At 34.3% G+C, this 19,201-nt stretch overlaps 1 long non-coding RNA gene across 1 annotated transcript; it reads left to right on the top strand.

Annotated features, from left to right (window-relative positions):
- The first annotated feature begins 955 nt into the window (after positions 1 to 955).
- Positions 956 to 16,133, top strand: LOC148223961 (uncharacterized). The gene is made up of 3 exons (XR_015803561.1): positions 956 to 1,030; positions 14,402 to 14,483; positions 15,911 to 16,133. It is a non-coding gene; the product is annotated as an uncharacterized LOC148223961 (long non-coding RNA).
- Positions 16,134 to 19,201: the final 3,068 nt, after the last annotated feature.

Raw genomic sequence — 19,201 nt, 5'->3', positions numbered from 1 at the left:
TACATGTCATCTAAATGTGCATAGTTTTGTTTCCATCTTTTTAAAATTTTATGCTATGTTTACCTGTGGACATGAGTAGAAATATAGTTTTTTGTTTTATTTTTTGTTAGTTATCTTTTACAGCCACTTTTAATTTGACAGCTTTATGTTAACAAATTTTTCAAATACTATTTTCAATACATTTTTAATACAGTATCCCAGATTACAAGCAATTTGGTGAAATGTTTACAATGTTTAACAGTGATCTTCAGTAAAAGTGAAGGAACCTGATGTTAATGTTCTCAACCCTTATTTAGAAATGGTTTAAGACTTGGTTTGCTGTTGCTCATAGCAAGATTTATGTAATTTTGATTTTTTTTCTAGTGCACACTACAGAAAAAGTTCTTGGAGAAGCCCCAGTTTCTCTCACTCTGTGTGCATGAAAGACAGGACTAGTCATATTCCCCTGACTGGCTGAATTAACTCGTCATTTTTCCATGCAAAATGTAAACCCTTTGACTGAAGTTATTGATCCAGACATATTTCATAGGAGTCTATAGTTCTTGTCTCTTATTTGGACCAAGAGCTTGAGTTTCATGGTCTGAAAGTATACTGAGCATCAATAGCACATTACTCATCCTGTTGTGGTCAAGAATATCTTGGAGACACAGGGTGTTTATTTCTGGCACAAGATTTTGCAATCTTTTTCTTCTAAGGAGCTTCTGTTTTCGTAAATTGTGATTTTGCTTTGAAAATTTCCTGATCAGGTTTAATCTTGCATAATTTAGAAATTATTAAAAATTCTTTGACTAAAAGCAAAAAAAAGTTTGTTACATACTGTTATAATTATGAAACAAGTGAACATGGCAGTAATATCTGGACCAAAGATTTAGACTTGTTATCAGTATATAAGGTTAAATAATTCTAAAAGTTTCATCCTTTTTATTTACTTTGATGTATGTTTCATTCCTGCTCTCAGAAATTGGTATTCCAGAGGAAACTGGCTACTGGAAGCATGAAAATGTCTAAAGAAAAAGCTACATCAGCTGAGGTAAGATAATCAGCTAAGATACATATTTTTTTAACATAGATTTTTGCACCAATTATAGAAAGGGCAACTTCTGGTTGAACTCTTAACAGCTCCTAACCTCTCTCTCTCTCTCCTGACAATGAGAAAGAGAAGAAGATGCCCATTCAGCAGGCTAAAAATGTTTTTCAAAAAGATTAAAATAAATGCTGCTAACCTTCCCACATATACCATTATCAAAGACCTAACATTTTGACACTAGTAGTATTTAAATGCTGTCCTGGTTTGTTTTTCTCTATGTAAAGTTTAGAAGGCTGTTCCACATTAGTTTGTTTTAAAACATGTTTTACGTGTGAGGCTTAGTTGCATTTTTCACTCCTATAAAATGTGCTCTAAAACCATAAAACATACTGCTGTATGAAAAAAGCTGTTGTTTTTCTGTAGGCATTTTCTGAAGATATTTTCTTTGAGTAATGATGTAAACTTTAGAATTATACTGACTTGTTTAAAAAGATATCAATCTGTTTATGTGACTGCAATCATTATTGATATTTGTTTCTTTTTTGGAGTGTGATGCAAGACTGAAACCTTTCATCATCCATTTCACTATCATATGGCAAGGTACAGGGATGCTCCATTGAAGCATCTGCTTTTCTATATAGATTCTATGAAAGGAGAAATTCTACCTGAATGTAAAACTTCATAACATGGGAAACTGAGATTCTGTAAAATTTTCTAGAAGTAATTTTAAGTGTTGTGACTAAGGCTGTTTATAATATTAAAAAAATCATCAAAACAGGAAGTCATTTATCTTGCTCTACACATAAAATAGATATTCTGCAAATGGCTGGGATAGGAATTCTAACCTCTGTCTGAAATTAAAGTAAGATTTTTTGAACTTATCCTATCTTTGTTTAGAGCGTAGTTTTGCCTACAAAACTATATTCACAACACAGAAGATGAACACAGCTATAAATGTATTTTTAATGTCAGTCTAGATTTCTTAAGATTAAATCTAGGTTGTTTAAAAATTCATATATAGCAATTCATTTGCTCTAAGTATCAATTTAACTGTGGATGGGAAGTGGTGAAAAATTCCTTATTTTGCTTGACTTCTGTGTGTGGCTTTTGATTTACCTGTTAAATTGTCTTTATATCAACCCATGAGATTTCTCACTTTGACTCTTCCAGTTCTGTCCCCCATCCCACCAGTAAAGTGAGTGCAGTGACTGGTTGCCAGCTGGGCCAAGACACCATCTAAGCAGGAAAGTGCATTTGCAGAACAAAGTACCCTGAAAGGTTTAGAACAAATGATAACAGGACAATGAACTATAATTAAATCTAACCCTAATATTATTATTTACATCTGTAGTTAGTTTGCATAAGACTATGTTTCCTCAGCTCTTTTCTATATTAAAAACAAGACAGACACCAAGATGGAAGCCAAGCCAAATCCAGGGCATTGTTAAATGTATCTGCTTTCAATTTCCCTGAAAGGAGGGAGCCCCTCCCCTCTCAGGTCACTTCTTTTTTTGTCTTAAAACTTCATTTAGGAATAATTTGTAATAACTATTGTATATTTAAAATCAAGTTAATTTCAGAATTCAAAAGGGAAACGCTCTTTGTGCACTGGCTGAAAAATTCTCTCCCGACCTGTTATTCTGATGTTCTCTGTACTGGAGCTGTGCTTTCATGCTCCTATGGGCTAGACCTTAAAAAAATCGTTTTAAAAGCCCTGAAGACCTGTATTAACTTTATCAGCGAACTATTTCAATAACAACATTCAGAGTATCTCTCCTAATAAATAGTACAGGGAGAAACAGCTCTGCTAAAAATCCACCTTTGGGCTGTAAGCAGATAACTAGAAGCAATCAAAGCACAAGAGGATAAGCTTAGTCATCATTGCCCTATTTGTCAGTGGTTGCCCAGATGTATACCCAGGGCTTTCAACAACTACATCAGCTCAGATGGGGGGTTAGCAGGGTCCAGTTTGAGTTACTGGTTTCCAATCACACCTTAAAATTGCCTTTTCTAAGCAAAGCACTTAGATTTAATACATGTCAACACACCCTAACACACTAGCAGAGCTAAACGAGCTTGTCACACATTGCCTATACCACCACCACAAAAAGTGGCTGCTTTTTTTTGCAGAGTCCTTCCCTCAAAAAAAGAGGTTAATGTGTAACTGGTCAACCAGCCTGCAAATTTTGCTGCAGATTACAGTGTTTCTCAGGTTTTCTTCATTTCTCTGCATCCCATCTGTACAGTTTGTTGAAATTAGAACAAAATAAGGACAAATAACGTTCTTGATATTTATCATTCTGTTTTTTTTTCTTTAGTTAAGTAATATTAGGGGGATATACAGGGGACTGTGCAGGCAGTTGTGTGAAAAATTTATGTGATTAATTTATGTTTGTTTTTTTTTAAATTTTGTTTCCCAGCTGCACATCTATTTCACTTTGAGTGCCTGTGCTTTCAGACTTCCAATAAATTCAGCAATTTTCTTTATGCCTCAGAATGGCATAGCAATTAATTTATATAGTGGGTAAGTGATTTGACAGAACATTGCTTAATTTTAAGGAGAATATACACCATTAGATAAAAGCTAAACAGCAAAGTTAAAACATTCAGTTGTTAAACATCATTATTGTCCTGAAATCTCAGAATGCTGCTCTGCTTATAGAAACAGGGTTGTTATAATATCCCTTGCTCTCTTTAAGTCCAAGCTGCTTTAATTTTGTCCTGCGAAATCCTGTTTCATATCTGTCTGCAGTCTCACTCTACACATGATAAAAAAATTGTATCTTTTTAATGATGAGTCTTTCTCTGAGTCTACATCTTCATTTTGTTATTTGGACTTTGATGTTCCTATGTGTGCAAAACTCAAAACAGACTCCTCAGGAAATTGTGCCTTTGATATAAAGCAATTTAATATAAAAGTAATCTAAAATTTATTCTGTTCACTAATTATATGTAGCTGCCTTGTGGCTAGTTAGAGCAAGATTAAATTGCTAGGCAAAAATCCCATCAGTGTGATTGATGTACTTGAGGTTGTCACTGTATGTATCTATTTATCCTTCATGAATATCAGGATGAATTTTAAATTCAGGTTCTAATAAAGTAGTAGCCACAAAATAAGTGAGGAAGGACAACAAAATGGAGAAGAAGGGGAAAACCCCAACGTTCGTTAACACTATTAAAAAATGTTGGAAGTGTTTTTCATTTGAACTGACAAGTTGGGAATCTGCAGTTCATTGCTGACAAAGAGATTTACTAGTGTTTTAAAAATAGGTAGGTTTTGATATTGTTGATTCTCTATAAAATTCAGTCTGGTTTGTTTGTAGCACTGAATAAATTCATTATTTACTGCTAAAAACCATGTCGGCTGACAGTTATTTTTATCCAAGAAAACTGCATCATAGAAAGTGAGTGTTACCCTTACCATCTGGCTTTTTAAATACTGGATAGTAGGAGCTACAATAAATGCCCTACAGGCAAAATCCAGGAGATTTTAATGGTTTAGGGGATAGTAGGTATAACCTGAACTGTAGGGCATAGTAAGAGAGGAGAATTGAAGACTGGAGGTTAGCAATGGTGCTTTGTGGCATTGCCTGTTGACAGATGGGCAGAAGAAAGAGGTCATTGATCTAAAGGTCAGCCTGAGACAGGAATGTCTGTATTTTTCTATCATTTGCTTGTATAAGATTTGTCATTTTCCTTCTCCTGAAAATCTAGCCTCCTAGCAGAAGTCAATACCCAACATGGATATAGTTAAGCATATATATTTAATAAATATCAATTTAAATTCAAATACTGCTTTACATAGAATATGTAATAAAACTATCAGAGATATATATGTGTAATATTCAGAGTACAAACATGCTATTTTATTTACCTGAATTAATTAGAAGACAATGGAATTTGCTACATAAGTTCCTTTAAGAAGGGGGTTTTTAGTTTATTGTTGTTGCATGATTATTTATGCAACAACATATTGGCTTTATAGTTCTTGGTACAGTGACCACATGAAGACTTATCTCTGCCTCCTGCTGTGATCTTAGATTAGAAGCAAGAGGAGAATGAAGCATATGTGTGAAGGTAACTTGTGGGACAGGTTTCAATAAAATTGAAGTGATGCTATTTACTGTAAAAGCTGATAGAAGAAGGATAGATGGCAGTTTATTATTTTTTAGTTTGTAACCTGAGGACTGAAAAGAGTGTTTTCATCCGAAAAAAGGAGAAGTAAAAAGAAGATAAAATGAAATGATTTTGAGGTATTATATGAACAAATTTGCCTCAAAATAATTGACACCAATTTTAAAAGCTCTGAGAAAAAGATAAAGACTGAAGGAGCACAGTCTTTCTGGCTCAAAATCAATATATTTCTTTTGGTTTTCGTTTTTGATTTTGTCAAAATGACACTGATAACTGGTACATGGTCAGCTTTCTGTTCAGCCTGTGGGCAGCCGTGAGCTTGCTCCTTCCTTCTTTCGGGCTCTGCAGTAAGTACATATCTATTCCTTAGCTGTGTTTTCCCTGGGGCAGCTGTTGAATTATATGGAAACTGCAGAATTTCTAAGCTCCAGAGCTTCATGGAATATCTGGTTTGTATTTTCCTGCTCTTCCAATGTTAGTATTAGATCTATGTTCTGGGACTCATGACTTGTTTCTCCACTGAATTTACATATTTTTTCTTAGGAATGCAACTTCCTGGAAGGTAAAAATTAAAAAAATAAAAAAAATTTCTACTTGGGAAACAAAGATTTCCAAAAGGAGATATGGAAATATTCAGGGAAAAGAATATTTTTGTTGTTCTTCTTTGTGAATTAAACTGGCTCATTACTCATGAAGTAACATATGATCCATTAGTAAGAATATTTTAAGCTTCTAGAATCATGCCTGTTCTTTACTTACCCCATTGATTTTTACAATCTATAAAATTCATGCTACTCTGATACCTTTGATATCCATACTCTCAGCTAGGAGAATGATATTCAAAGAATATGGATATATCAGTCACAGCACCCCACCATTTTATCTCAGTTTCTCTCTTCCCTCTTCATCACTGGCTGGCAATGTTTCCTACTTTAATTTTTGAGCATACGTTATACCTCAGACTTGATAGGAAAAAAATTTTGCTAGGTCATATGAACTTTCTTCATATATGTTTTGGCAAAACAGTGTTTTTGTCCTTCTACCTGGTAAAAATACATAGTGACATTTTTGTGATGGTGATATGAGTAACAGTTATGTATCTTAAAACCTAGTACTCTCATACAGTTTCACTGTCACTGATATCAGCTATTTTTCTTGTGTCACCTGGGTTTTCTTCCTGGATAGACTCCATATTAAGCTCTCATATTAAAGTGCAAGAAGAAATATTGTTAATCAAAATGCTTTCTCATATTCAGTACCTTCAAAACTCAAGCTATACTTTTATTTACCCCAAAATCTGTAATCTAAATTATAATGAAGAAGAAAGTAGGTCATGCTGTACACTCCCATTGTTTCCTTAGCAGGTGTGTTTTGCGCCTCATTAATGTGAGTACATGTCTGCAATTTCTAATTCTATGTGATGGATCACAGCATCCTTTCAGTGCAACTGAAGCTGGTGAAGAATACCTTTGGATGCTGAATCTGGGAACACACCCCTATTTCAAATTATTTTAAAATTAGTCAATAGATTAAATCACTATTCTGAGGTGACCTGAGTGACAGACCTTCATGCAGAGGTAAGAGAAAGATGTGCCTATGAAATCTGTGAGCTGCATAAGCCTTTATTCCTCAGGCTATCACGGTAAAAATGAATTGCATGCATAAATATATTGAGAATGACTCTTGTTTGGCTCTCAACATACAGCAGCATATTATTCCATGAGCAACAACAACTCAGGTACTAAAGGGATTTTAAAAAAAAATGCTCCATCAAAAAACTGGACTGAATTTCAGTGTCCAGTGTATCAGCAAAAACCAGATCTTTTATGCTTAATTTTCTCTGAGAAACAGATCCTGATGTTTTAGGAAAAAAGGGACATGTGCAGGTGACCCTTCTTGCTGGGACAAGGAATCTGTTTGCAGTCTCTTGTATCTGTGGCAGCCTCTTTGTACCCGCTTGTCCTCTGGCTGGGCAGTAGCTGTGCTGTGTCGTGCACCATGGCCCTGCTGCAGAGGGTTCAGTAGCAGCCTAAGCTCAACTTATGTGCTGGTTTCAATACTCATACTCACCTTTTTTCCTGGTCTGGCAAATGAGTAAGTCTGGTTCAGTTGTCCTGCCAACATAACACATATAGGATATGACTTTAAATTAAGATTGATGTGAATATTGATGGAACTTCCCTTCATTTTTTTCTTTCTGCACATTCCAATATTTTTACTAGGACAAAAACCCCCTTTTCATTGTGAGTATAATCTGATGATCCCAATGGATTGGATTGGTTTTGGTATTTAGAGCAGCAGCTGCCTTATTTCTTCTATATGTTGTACAAATCTCATAGATGTTGAATCTACAGCCAGCTGCTTGGCCTCTGGCTATTACCAAATTGAGGTTCCACTTGAGCTTTAATTTCCCTGCAGCAGAGGTAGATATTGTGTCCTGTAAGTGTGGTGAGCTGGCAGCAGAAACAGGTGGCCTGTTACCTGTTAGTCAGGATCTGGGATGCCAAAAGGCCTGTGTTTCCTCATTGCCCATTCCATCCCAGCTCCTGGGGAAAGGGCAACTTTAACAATCTCAGCTGCTGAGATTGTTGCTGAGTGGTGTCAGCCTTGCATGTCAACTAAAGTTGACTAGACAAACAGTGTTTCTACTGAAGTTCTTCTGCTTAAACAAAGGAGAACTAGTGTCATCCAAGTTCATCACCTCCATACAATCCAGTATTTTACTCAGTGTGTGAGCAGCAATTCTGAGTATGGTGTTTGAGGATAACAATTTCCCATACTTAAATATCCATCTGAGTTTTTTTCTTTTCCAATGTTTTCACCTGACCTCTAGGTTAGAATATTTAGCTGAAGGTGTGGCTCTCAGTCCTTTGCAAGTCTTTAGAGCAAGACTTATCTTTCAATTAAGTATTTTTGCAATCAAAACTCTGTAGACAAAAAACAACAATCAAGACAAATAAATGCATGTTTGGATTGATATTTCTGAGGCAAGAGGGAATAAAAAGTTTACTCAGTTACCTGTAAAATGCTGCCCTCCTCCCAAGAAGGTTTGACATTTTGCTTTTTATTCCCTTAATTGAATGGGAAGTTTGAAATTTTTGGGTAGAGAATTATGAACTGTGGAAGGTAAGAAGATTAAATTAGGCTTTGGGACTTCAAAAAATAATTATTTTATTTAAAAAAAACGGTTTAAAAATATTGCCTTTCTGGAAACAGTGCAATTTACCATTTGGAGACAAATAGCAGAGCTATACCTCTAGAAGAGAAAGTGCAACTCTGGAAAGGTTGTTGATTAACTTCAGATTTCTGAGCCACTTCAACCATTCTATCACATTTTTATTATAAAGTAAACTACTTTTAAAAGCATATTGCTGTCAAACACAGTATATTCAGTTAACTGTGCAATCATGAACAATTATACCAAAGCCCTTGAGGTGTAAATCTTTATGCCAGTGATGGGAAATCTTGTTCTGAGAAATCATTATTAATGTTTTGTTCCACTCATAAAGAAAAGGCCAATAAAAGTAAATAGGACTCAAAGTATGAAAGGCTTTCTAGCATCATTTAAATTCACCACAAAGAAATTTCTGAAAGGCTTATCTGACATGATGATACTAAGTAATCTAGATTGTTGTTATCTGCTTTATATTTTATACAGTGAGGCAGACCCTGTAGAAGCAGTGAACAATGTCAACAAGTCATGGATCTCAGCCCAGCTGTATAATTAAAGAAATCTCGTGAATAGAAAAGCATCCATCTTGATTGTGTGAACAAGAATAGCTTTCTGAAGTCAGTGAAATTGCAATGTAGAATTTTTAATTTATTGTAGAAGGATGACACTTCCACACATAGCTATACAACAGAGAGAAATTCAATATAATTTAAAAAAATATTACCTGACTGTATAAGTAATACTGTTAACTCTAAGTAAAAATCTACTCACAACTTACTGAAACTACCCCTTCTTCCTAAACCTGGGTATATCCACGCCACACAAAAACCCCAAATGAAACTAACCAAACAACAACAACAAAAAACTATACAAAAAAGAGGCTCCTCTAGTCTTCTTTAACAATATAATTAGAGAAGAATCTATTTTAAGAATTTTTGTGAGATAACACGAAAAGGCAGAGAAAAAATTGGTAAGTGTGGTGCAGATTTACTGAGAGACTGGAAATGTAATATGGATTGTAAAAGAATGAAGAGAATAGTGACATTTTAAAAGCTAAATTTGAGTGACAACCTGTAAAGAATAAAGAGAACACTGGTTAGTGTTACTGGTATTTTTAAGAGCATGTTTGTTGGAGTAGTCAGGCTTTTTGTATATGTTGTCTGTAACAGATTCAAGGAATGATATATAATGAGGCAGGTGCTGCAAGTACAAACAGGAAATAATATTAGGTTGAAAGAACATAAATGTGTTTGTTACTCAAGAAAATAGGCCCCGTTTTACCAAAAGATTTGGGGCTTTAGCAGTTCTATGACAGAACATGAATATTGCTCTAGTATATTGGTCTTTAAATCCAAGTTACAAAAATGAAAGTGAAAATGCAGTTAGTTATTCTTCTGCAAACCCTTTCTGAAATCCAAGTTACATTGAGATTTATGTTGTTGTAGTGAATATTTACAGCAATAAGAGAACAGATGTATTTCTTCTCAGAGATTTGCAAATCTTAGCATTTTTCTTAAATTAGCATATGAATAATTATACATTGAATTAAATAATCTCTATAGAAGGGTTAAAAATTAATTCAGTGGTGACTAAGTTACATTCTTATTGTTTTTGTGCAGAATGCTCTTAGAATTATGGGTAACAGAAAAGTAGCACCGTAGAGGAAAAAAGGTCAAAGTTGATCTTAAGCACAGTGGTAAAACAGAGAAATCTCACTTTGACTACACTGAACACAGCTGATCTTTTTGCCATTATTTTTATTATTATTATTCATTATTATGATGATTATTACTAATATATTGTTTGGAGTCAGAATGTTTCTGCAGCCTATAAACCACTTATTCCTTCTCATTAACACATTTCCTTGCTACTGTAAGAAATATTGCAAAATTTTCATCTGAAGTCAGGTACATTATGTAAACCTATCTGAATGTGTTCTTGTAAAGCTAGAATGCAGAGTCCTGCAAATAACAGCATAAATATTGCTTATAATGTTTTAGATGTTCTTATTTAACCACATGTGCCAAGATACATATTAGTTTTTGACTCAAAGAACTCTCTCATATTTGTGTGTTGGTTTGTGACAGTGTTTTGGTCTGTTTTTTTCTTTTTTTCCCTCTTTTTTTTCCCTGTGAGATTTTGTTTCTTCTGGAAAGAAAGTATTCAATTAAGAATAAAAGAGGATCTAAAAATAGTTTATAAACTGCCTGAATCTACTAGCTTAAATCTGCTGTGGTTAAAAATATAAAACCCCTGCATCTTCTCTATGTGTGCATATGTGTGTGTATCCCTTCCTTATATGTTTACAGAAGTGATTAACAGTAAAATACTTTTACATAGGTTTTACTGTAGCAACATGAGAGAGTGTACTGATAATGCTATTACTTTTTTTTAAAGATCTTAAAAAATCTAATTACACTGGCACCATTTCTATGCTAATTTACTGCCACTACAGGCATGAAATTGTTCTACTAGTTATCTTAAGATGTTTTTGTAACTTTGGGAGCAGTAGTATTGGTGGTCACATCAGTTGTGATCAATTTACTAGACAATACAGTGTTGTTATAGACTCATTTTAATAAAATGCTAGTAGATTGCCCTAGATATTTATTGAACATTACTCACACTGCAAGGTCAGCAATATCTCTTATTGATTGCTGTAGCTCATCTCTGGAAAAGATGGTGCAATAAAACTGTCTCAGTTTTCAATGCCTCCAGTAATTATGCCATGCATTTGGTTTTATTTCTGTATCTTCATCTGCTGATCGTTACAATTAAAATTGCATTTTGTATTGGCATTTCTTCTCAGCAAATTACAATTTAACATAGATATTTTTTCTGATATAAGCTCACCAAATGGATAGAAAATATTATTGTTACTTAGCTTTAAAGAGTGGTTGCTTGGCAACTTCCTCAATGATGCTTCCTACTTTTTCTGAGATGTATTTTTATGTGTTGTTCTGCCAGATTAAATAAGAATAAGAATGTTTTGAGTAAGAAGACTTCTTGTTCAGAGTAGGTTCTTTCTTTTTCAGATATCTCAAAATGCTGAAAGGTCTGTTTGAGGAAAGAAAGATAATATTTAAAAAAATAGTGGTAATACATACTTGAATAGCGAAAAAACCCCCAACATTTTTTAATACTTTATGCACCAAATTTTTCTGATATTACTCCACGTATTAAAGATGCCTATTTTGCTTTAAGTAAGAGTTCTGAATGGGACAGAATTCCAAATTTTGGGAGTATATATATTTTTAATTGCTACTCTGCCTTTTATTCGTGAAGATATCCCACAAAGAATGATTCTTTCTCTTTTCATTGGTTTGTTGGAGACAAGCATGAGAGGCAAACATTTTCAATCTACTGTACTTAAGTGGGCTTTATATAGTACTGAGGAAATCCATTTCCCTTCTGAGACAATATGTTTGAGTTTTACAGGGGGGCACATGAATGAGCACTTGAGAATACAGCTAAAGGAAAGATCTTGTGTTCAAGGTAAGAACAGTAAAAACAATCCTTTGCATTATGTTAAAAAGCGTCCAAGAGGAAAACAAGTTAATTTTCAAAGAGGATACTATATAATAAGTAAAATAGGGACTGAGTCAGGCAGTGATTTGTTTATTATGTTATATGTTCTGGAGATGTGAAGAGGAACTGATAACTTATTTCAGTTTCTTCTTTCTTCTGTTTTTTTTTTTTTTTTTCCAGTGGTTTGGGAGAAAGTCCTTCAATAAGACATCTGTTATTCCTATAATTTTGATCCACCACAACTAAGTGGGAATGAAAATTTTTCTTCTTAGCTACTTGGGATGTTCAGGTGCATAAAGTCACTTTTAACTATCTGGGATGATCAGCTCCAAGGAGGCAATCTTGATTTGATTAACTGTATAGGTAGAAAACTGTCCAGTTCAGTATTGAGAGCTAATTAATGCAATCATGAAGGATGCAGTAGATACAGGAAAAAAAAATTGGTGTCTCAGTATTTTTTCTTCTTCCAGGCATTAGGAGTCTACTCTGCTCCAAAATAATAAGACTCCATCTCTCCCTGTGAGCCATCAATTTTGGCAAATACTATGGCACAATTATTTTCTGACTCTTAATTTATAATATCAGACAGTAAGGTGACAGCCAAGTGGCTTAAAGTCTGTAGCACTGTCATGTGCAAAGGTTCTGGTGTTTTCTATGAGTATGGGACAGACATTGAATGCTTTGTTTTGGACATCATACAAGTGCTGCAGTGTCTGAATATAAAATATTCTGAACTTTGATCCAGTTTGGAATGTCAGTCTTTTGGACTGGTGAGATTCAAAGCTTGTTTGCTTTTTTGTTTTAGTGAAAACTTGAGTCACCAAAGCAGATCTGTGGCTGTTCCCATTGAGCACTTACACAAGCAGCAGAACTTGACAGAAAAGGTGGTGGGAAACTGGGAACTCTCTGGGGCAGGCTGCCAGCCACTGGCTGTAGTACAGTGACGTGTGAGTTACTATCCTTCCATCTGTGAGACTACAATAAAAAATAAAATCATCTTGACAAACGTGTACTACCAATCTCGTATCTTAATTCGTTTCTGCTTTGTGACCATGTTTCCATCACAAATGCTGCCGTCTTTTATAATCCAATAAATTTCAAGAATTTGTGGAAGTAGAAAGTGCTCCACTCAAGTACTGAAATACTGAAATACCAAAAAAAGGTCCTTGTTACACCCTTGACCTTAATTCTTTGTTCAATTCTAGTCATCTAGATAAGTCTAGGCAGCAGCTGCTGGAGTAATCAGAAAAGTAGGGACTTCATTTTACCAGAGTGCTGAAAAGCTCTGTCTTTTTCCTTCTAGCTCATAGATCATATAATTGCTTGCTAGAAATTTATCAAAAGAAAAAACAGTGCTGGTCAAATGCCTCAGAGAAATTGCCCCACTCAAAGAACAAATGCACACGAATTAAAAGACCAAGGACAATGGAAACAAATACTGCAAACATTAGAAGAGTAGTGATCTGGTAGCCATAAGAAGAATTAGATTTTGAAAAAGGCTGTCTTTTAAAGTTTTGGCTATATCTTCTACCCAATTTGATAAGACAGCACTTCTGAAAGGGACTGGGCTCTATGATACACATTGCCTCAGTAAACAAGGAGTTAGACATGATGACAGTGGAAGTTGTTTTCATTGGTTTATTCGTAAAATAGTATCTTAAGCACCTTGTACCGTGCCTAGGTATGATTTACAGGTAACTGCTCTGATTCTCTTTCAGCTCAAATATATAGCATGCCTTATATACAGAAAAATTCTAGATGTTGTCAATGTGGTTGCATTATATTGCTTCGGGGCTTATCTTGCTCCAAAGCTTATAATTCAGGCCTGGTATGTTCAGAATGGTTGTAGGATTTGGGTGTCTAAATCACACTCATGTCAGACATAAATAATCATCAGGAGTTAGATATATTGGTTTGAAGTCTGCACTCCCTAGCTGTGAATAGATTTGTGACTTAACAGTGAAGTTCGGGATTTTGAAAAATGTCTTTTCAATCTAAGTTCTGTATTTGAGTTATATTTCTATGTATTTATTAGAATTGCCTATTAATTAACTTAAATAAATGATGTATGACCACACTGATCTTAATGCTTTTCCTGTAAACTAAGGAGTTGGCTCATGCATTTGTCACATTTCAGCAAGGGGGAGCCAGTTTTCCCCTGACGTTGCTCCAGCTAATTGGCATGAAATGGTCAAGATTCAATGCATTAGCTCTTTAATTTTCATTCCCTTTTATGCTGCTTTTTTTTTTCCACTTCATGACCACAAAATCTTGTTTCATTTTAAAAGGGTCCGAATTTAATATGGTGTTTCTGGTATAAAGCATATAAAACATAAAAGTGTATATTTACCAGAATTAGGTTCTTACAAAAATAATCTCTTTGACTTGAATAAGACTATTTAATTGAATGACTGTATTTATAATCAGTAACATGGATCACTTCAATTCTATTTTCCAGGGAAATATGCTGTTATCATGGAAGGTTGCTATGGTCATGTAAAGAAAATGTTTAACAACTCCTTGTTTTATATTTACTGCAGGGAATAAGCAAGCTGAAGAAGAATCTGACTACTAGAATAAGAGGTGTCTGCTGACATAAGACATAAAATTTTTTTCAAGGAGGTATGTCTTCTAGTTTCAATTAACTTTAATTTCAGTATCAGTTCTCTAAAGTGCTTTATTTTCTAATGTCAAAAGGGGTTAATGAACAGTAATTTCAGTAAAGATAATTGCTCTTTCATACAGTTTTTTGAACACTTTGGTACAAAAGAATTCAGGATGAGTCTCTGCACTTAGCAGGTAAAAGGGCAGTGATCCTGGTCATTATTTTAATTCTTGTAAATTAATTTGTCTTGAAGAATTTCTGTCTGTGCAGCATTTAAGCTGAATCTAGTGGTAAAGAGTTTTTAATTGATCTTCCTGTGAAGACTAAAAATAACTTTTCTCTCTATATATATCCTAAAGAAAAGAGTGTTTGCCCACTTGCCATTCTCTGTGCCAACATGTAAGATGTTTTTATACAGCTTTTTAATTTGGTGAATATTCTACTTCCTCCACATGTGGAGTGGTAGGATGGATCATGCTGGCTTGGCAGAGAGCAGCTTCAGTTGCCCTTTCATCCGTGCTTCTCACCCAGGCCAGTGTGGATTCTCTGACATGTCCTTTCTCTCTCTCTGCAAACCTTTGTGTCTCCCACCACTTCATCAGCACAGTTTTTCATATTTAGTTCTGCTTCATGGATAAACATGTCGCATAGTTTTGGAATTGATGTGAATCCATACTTAGTGTGGTTAGCAGTGTAGAACTGCACATATAGCCACAACTGATTAATATTTCTGATTAAGGCTGTTTTTAATCAATTAACATGTGCTTCCAATGCATTCTACACAGCTGCTTTGGATTCAGTGGTGAATGATAATTATTAGCCAGGCAGCTACCAGAATTTACATAACTCATAGTAGGGTGTTTTTTATATAGACCTTTCTTTTCTTGTAGTCTTTTGCAAATACTCAGATCTTCAGAGACTTAGCTGCTCTTGTGCCAGTATTTTTAGATTTTTGTACCAAAAAATATTAAAATTATTTGTTGTTAATATTATAGTGATCATCTTTGTGATTTTACTTTTAAGTAAAACCAGTCACAGTTTTGAACCAAGAAGCTTTTTCCTCAGGAAACAGCACTGAAAGTAAAAGTCTATAAAACCTCATCTCCCTTATTTTTGCCCGTGGAAATAAAAAATAATTCTGAAAGAGCTCTTTTTTAAAAGCACTAAGAATGCTATGCCTATGTGGCATAAGCCAAAATATAGTAACATTACTGGAATTGAGGCAGTGATAAAGAATCTGAAAGTTTTGAAAGCAAAGATGAAAAGACCATCAAGCTGCATAACTTTCCCGTCATTCTCTGGAAACATCTGTATATATTTCTGCCTGTGTGACTATATTTATTTATGTGTGACTGTATATTACATAGATAATTATATGGATATTTGTATGTGTGTACTAAATATCTTAAAATTTGTTTTTCTTTTTTTCCTTTTACTTATCCAGGACACTTTCAGATTATTTTATCCATTTTCTCTCCTCGGTTTCCTGTTTGATTATGACACAAATCTTTCAAAAGATCTACTTCTTGCACTTCTAATAACTGCTTGCAGAACAAAGCTTCACTGAGAACGTAAAAGTGCCTTCAAATAACCCAAAAGAAAGAAGAAATCAGAATAACTTTTGAATAGCTCTACCTCTGTGTAGAAGTGGTTGCAAAAATGTTTCTCAGGTAAGCAACAATTCTTTTACTGTTCTTAATTCTAGGTAGTCTTTATGCATAAATTTGAGCTACATCAACTAAACCCACATTCACATACTGTTCAGTTTAGTCAGAACTATGGGTTTAAGCTGCCTTAGAGAAAATAAATGGCACCTAATCCAAATGACAATCCAGGAGAAAAAAAGCTACAAATGGAAAAGCTTCTAAGCAATTATTAGGTCATAAATGGTTTGCACTAGCTCACTACATTGGGAATAATTTCTCCTTCCAATCAATCTTTTTGGCTAGAAGAAATAATCTAGGAAACAGAAATGACATTCCAATTTATTTTACTTCTAAAATACAATAGATCACTAACAAGATTGAATTTGAAAAAGTGATTATGTTATTCATGTGACAACATAGGCAATGTGAAAGCCAGATTGCTGGGTATAACATTCACCTTCCTCCTCAAAATGAAGAATTGAATAGAAGTTTTATGCGGCCTTGGTAATTTTTTCCATTAATGTCGTGTAAATAATATTCAAGTCTAGAAATGCTTGTTTACTTTAGCAATGTATGATTTTGCAATTAATATTATAAGAATGAAATATTTGTAGCATACTCTAATTGAAGGAATTACCTTCTTGACATTATTGCCTTCTAGGCTATGGTTTAAAACCTGATTAAAAAAACTCCAAAACCTCCCTTGTTTTTTTGGACTGCATTTAAAAAACTTTTAAAAACAAAATATTTTTCTAAATCCTCAAAAGATTACATTTCTGCTTCTAATTGTTATAGCAATTCCTTAAAGAAACAAAAAATGAATCTTGAGTTTTCACGTATCATAACAAAAGTTTATTATGAAAATCTTATATGTAAACTTGGAAAAGCCTGAAGAGAATTTGTACAGGAATTTTTTCCTATTTAAATGTGGTTACAAAACCAGAGCAGAGATAAAGAATTTTTAATACTATAAAGTATATTGAAGTGCATAAAGTTGCTTGAGTTAAAATATTATAGTTGAAGGACTATAGTCTGACAAACTTATACAAAGAATTACACATCTAAGGCAGAAGGAAAATAACTATAAACATCAAAAGGGCTCAAAGAAAGAGATATTGATATGGGACCAGTAAAAGAGCCATGGTTTATTATTATTGAATGCTGTGAGCAATACAAATTTGGCAACATATTTAGGCAGTTGCACACGAACAAAAGAAGCCTTCCATATTTGTGTAGCTCTAGAAAGAATCTGATTTCTCACTAGAATGTTAGAATAATGCATTCATTGCCAGGAGATATTGGTAAAACTACAATCTTACTGTGGGAGAAGAGGTAAACGTGTCTGTGTGGTAAAGTTCAGCACACTTATACCTTCTGGATAGACTGGAAATAGTTGCTTGTGGTTCAAGATAGTAAGGCAAATATTTTTAAAGAAATATTCTCTTAAGACGTTATCATGTGCTTATCCAGTATTAATAAATCTTGTGCTTCTTTTGCTACACTCAGTACTGAACACTGTTGAAGACAGAACACCAAATTAGAAAGTCAGTGTGGCTAATCTACCCTTAATGTGCCCATCACACAGCTATTTTCTGCAAACACGTTAATGATTTTATACAGAAGCTAGTCTTGATTATAATCTAGAACACAGACGAAGGGGGGGGAAAGTAGAAAGATTTCCTTCATATGATTGTACAAACTGTATATAGCTATTTATTAGTTATACAGGTTGCTCCTTCAAAGAGGAGTGTAGAAGAAATTGCTTTATTATTTTTGGTGATTTACTGATCCTGGTAAGGTCCATTAAATACTAGAAAAAAAATCAACCTGATTCATTAGAATAAATTTCTGTAAACATGATTAAATCCTGTCCTAGATTTGTTCATGTATCATGTAAACTAATTCTGTATACTCAAACATTCACTTTGAGTCTGAAAATAATTAATTTCCCTAGCTAAAAACTATAGGAAACAACATATAGTAAATTGTTAAGGCACTGAGATTATTGACTTAAAAGGCAGAGTTACAGAAGAAATGTTGATGTATTCAGTAAAAGGAGTCATTAGAAGAATTAAATTTAATTTGAGGAACAGTTAATTTTTGGTTATATATAAAAAAGTAGAAGAATAAAAGAATTTTTAGAGAAAGTTTAGTTTCATCTGCCTTTGAGGGTTTTAATATAAAAATTTGAGTTTTCTCCTCAAATTCCACAGGAATTTGTACAGTTGATAGATGAATCAGAATTTGACAGAACAAAGACATCCCTTTTTGCCTCTGTATGAGTGGAAAAATTTAAATGGAAGGCATCTCCATTGAGATGGGCTCGGAGAGGACTTGCAGAGAAGCATTATTGCTTACACAAGAAAAAGGTTTCCAAAAGTCATCATATGAATTTTCAAAGGTCTTGACTCGTAAAGGGTTTGTGAATGGAGACGAGCAAATAAAAATATTTGGAACAGATTTTGAGCAAAGTCCCATTCCATTTTCATTAAAGGTTTGCATCTAGAACAGGAACAACACAAGTTATACCTACAGTCTCCTGTTCTGCTCTGAGCCAAGAAGAGGACCTATGAACAAGCCCAGTGCAGAGCTGAGCTTGCCCTGCAGTGGCTTCCCAGGGGCACGATCTCAGCATTGCTGAGTAGCTGCGTCCCAGCTGCACACTGACAATGAGGAATCTGAGCCCATTTTAATTATTGATATAATGTCATAAAAAGAGACTGAATACATCATCTTCCTCTGAGTACCCTGCATTTGTGAAAGCTTGAACTCAGATACTTTCCCTCTTCATGGACTAACTCCTGAGGTCCTGTGGCAGCCATTCTCCTTCCAGTAATGTTGTGAATCTCAGCCCTCTATTCCATTAATTTGCCTACAAATGAGTTAGAAACCAAAAAAATCAGGGAAAGAGTCAGAAATTATTAATCCTGATATGATCTGAGGTGACTTTTTTTAAACTACTGCACCTAAAAAGCAATTTCTCATGCAACCATATTTTAGTTAAGTGCGAAGAATATCTGGCTAAGTTTCTGAACTAGAGGAACACTTATTCTTTCTGAGTCTCTGGTCAGAGTCCTTTAAGATTTAAT

The sequence above is a fragment of the Sturnus vulgaris genome, chromosome 4 (genome assembly GCF_052056855.1).
Source record: "Sturnus vulgaris isolate bStuVul1 chromosome 4, bStuVul1.hap1, whole genome shotgun sequence".
Lineage (NCBI taxonomy): Eukaryota > Metazoa > Chordata > Aves > Passeriformes > Sturnidae > Sturnus > Sturnus vulgaris.
Note: the sequence above shows the minus strand (reverse complement) of the source record. Positions and strands in the feature narration are given on the sequence as shown.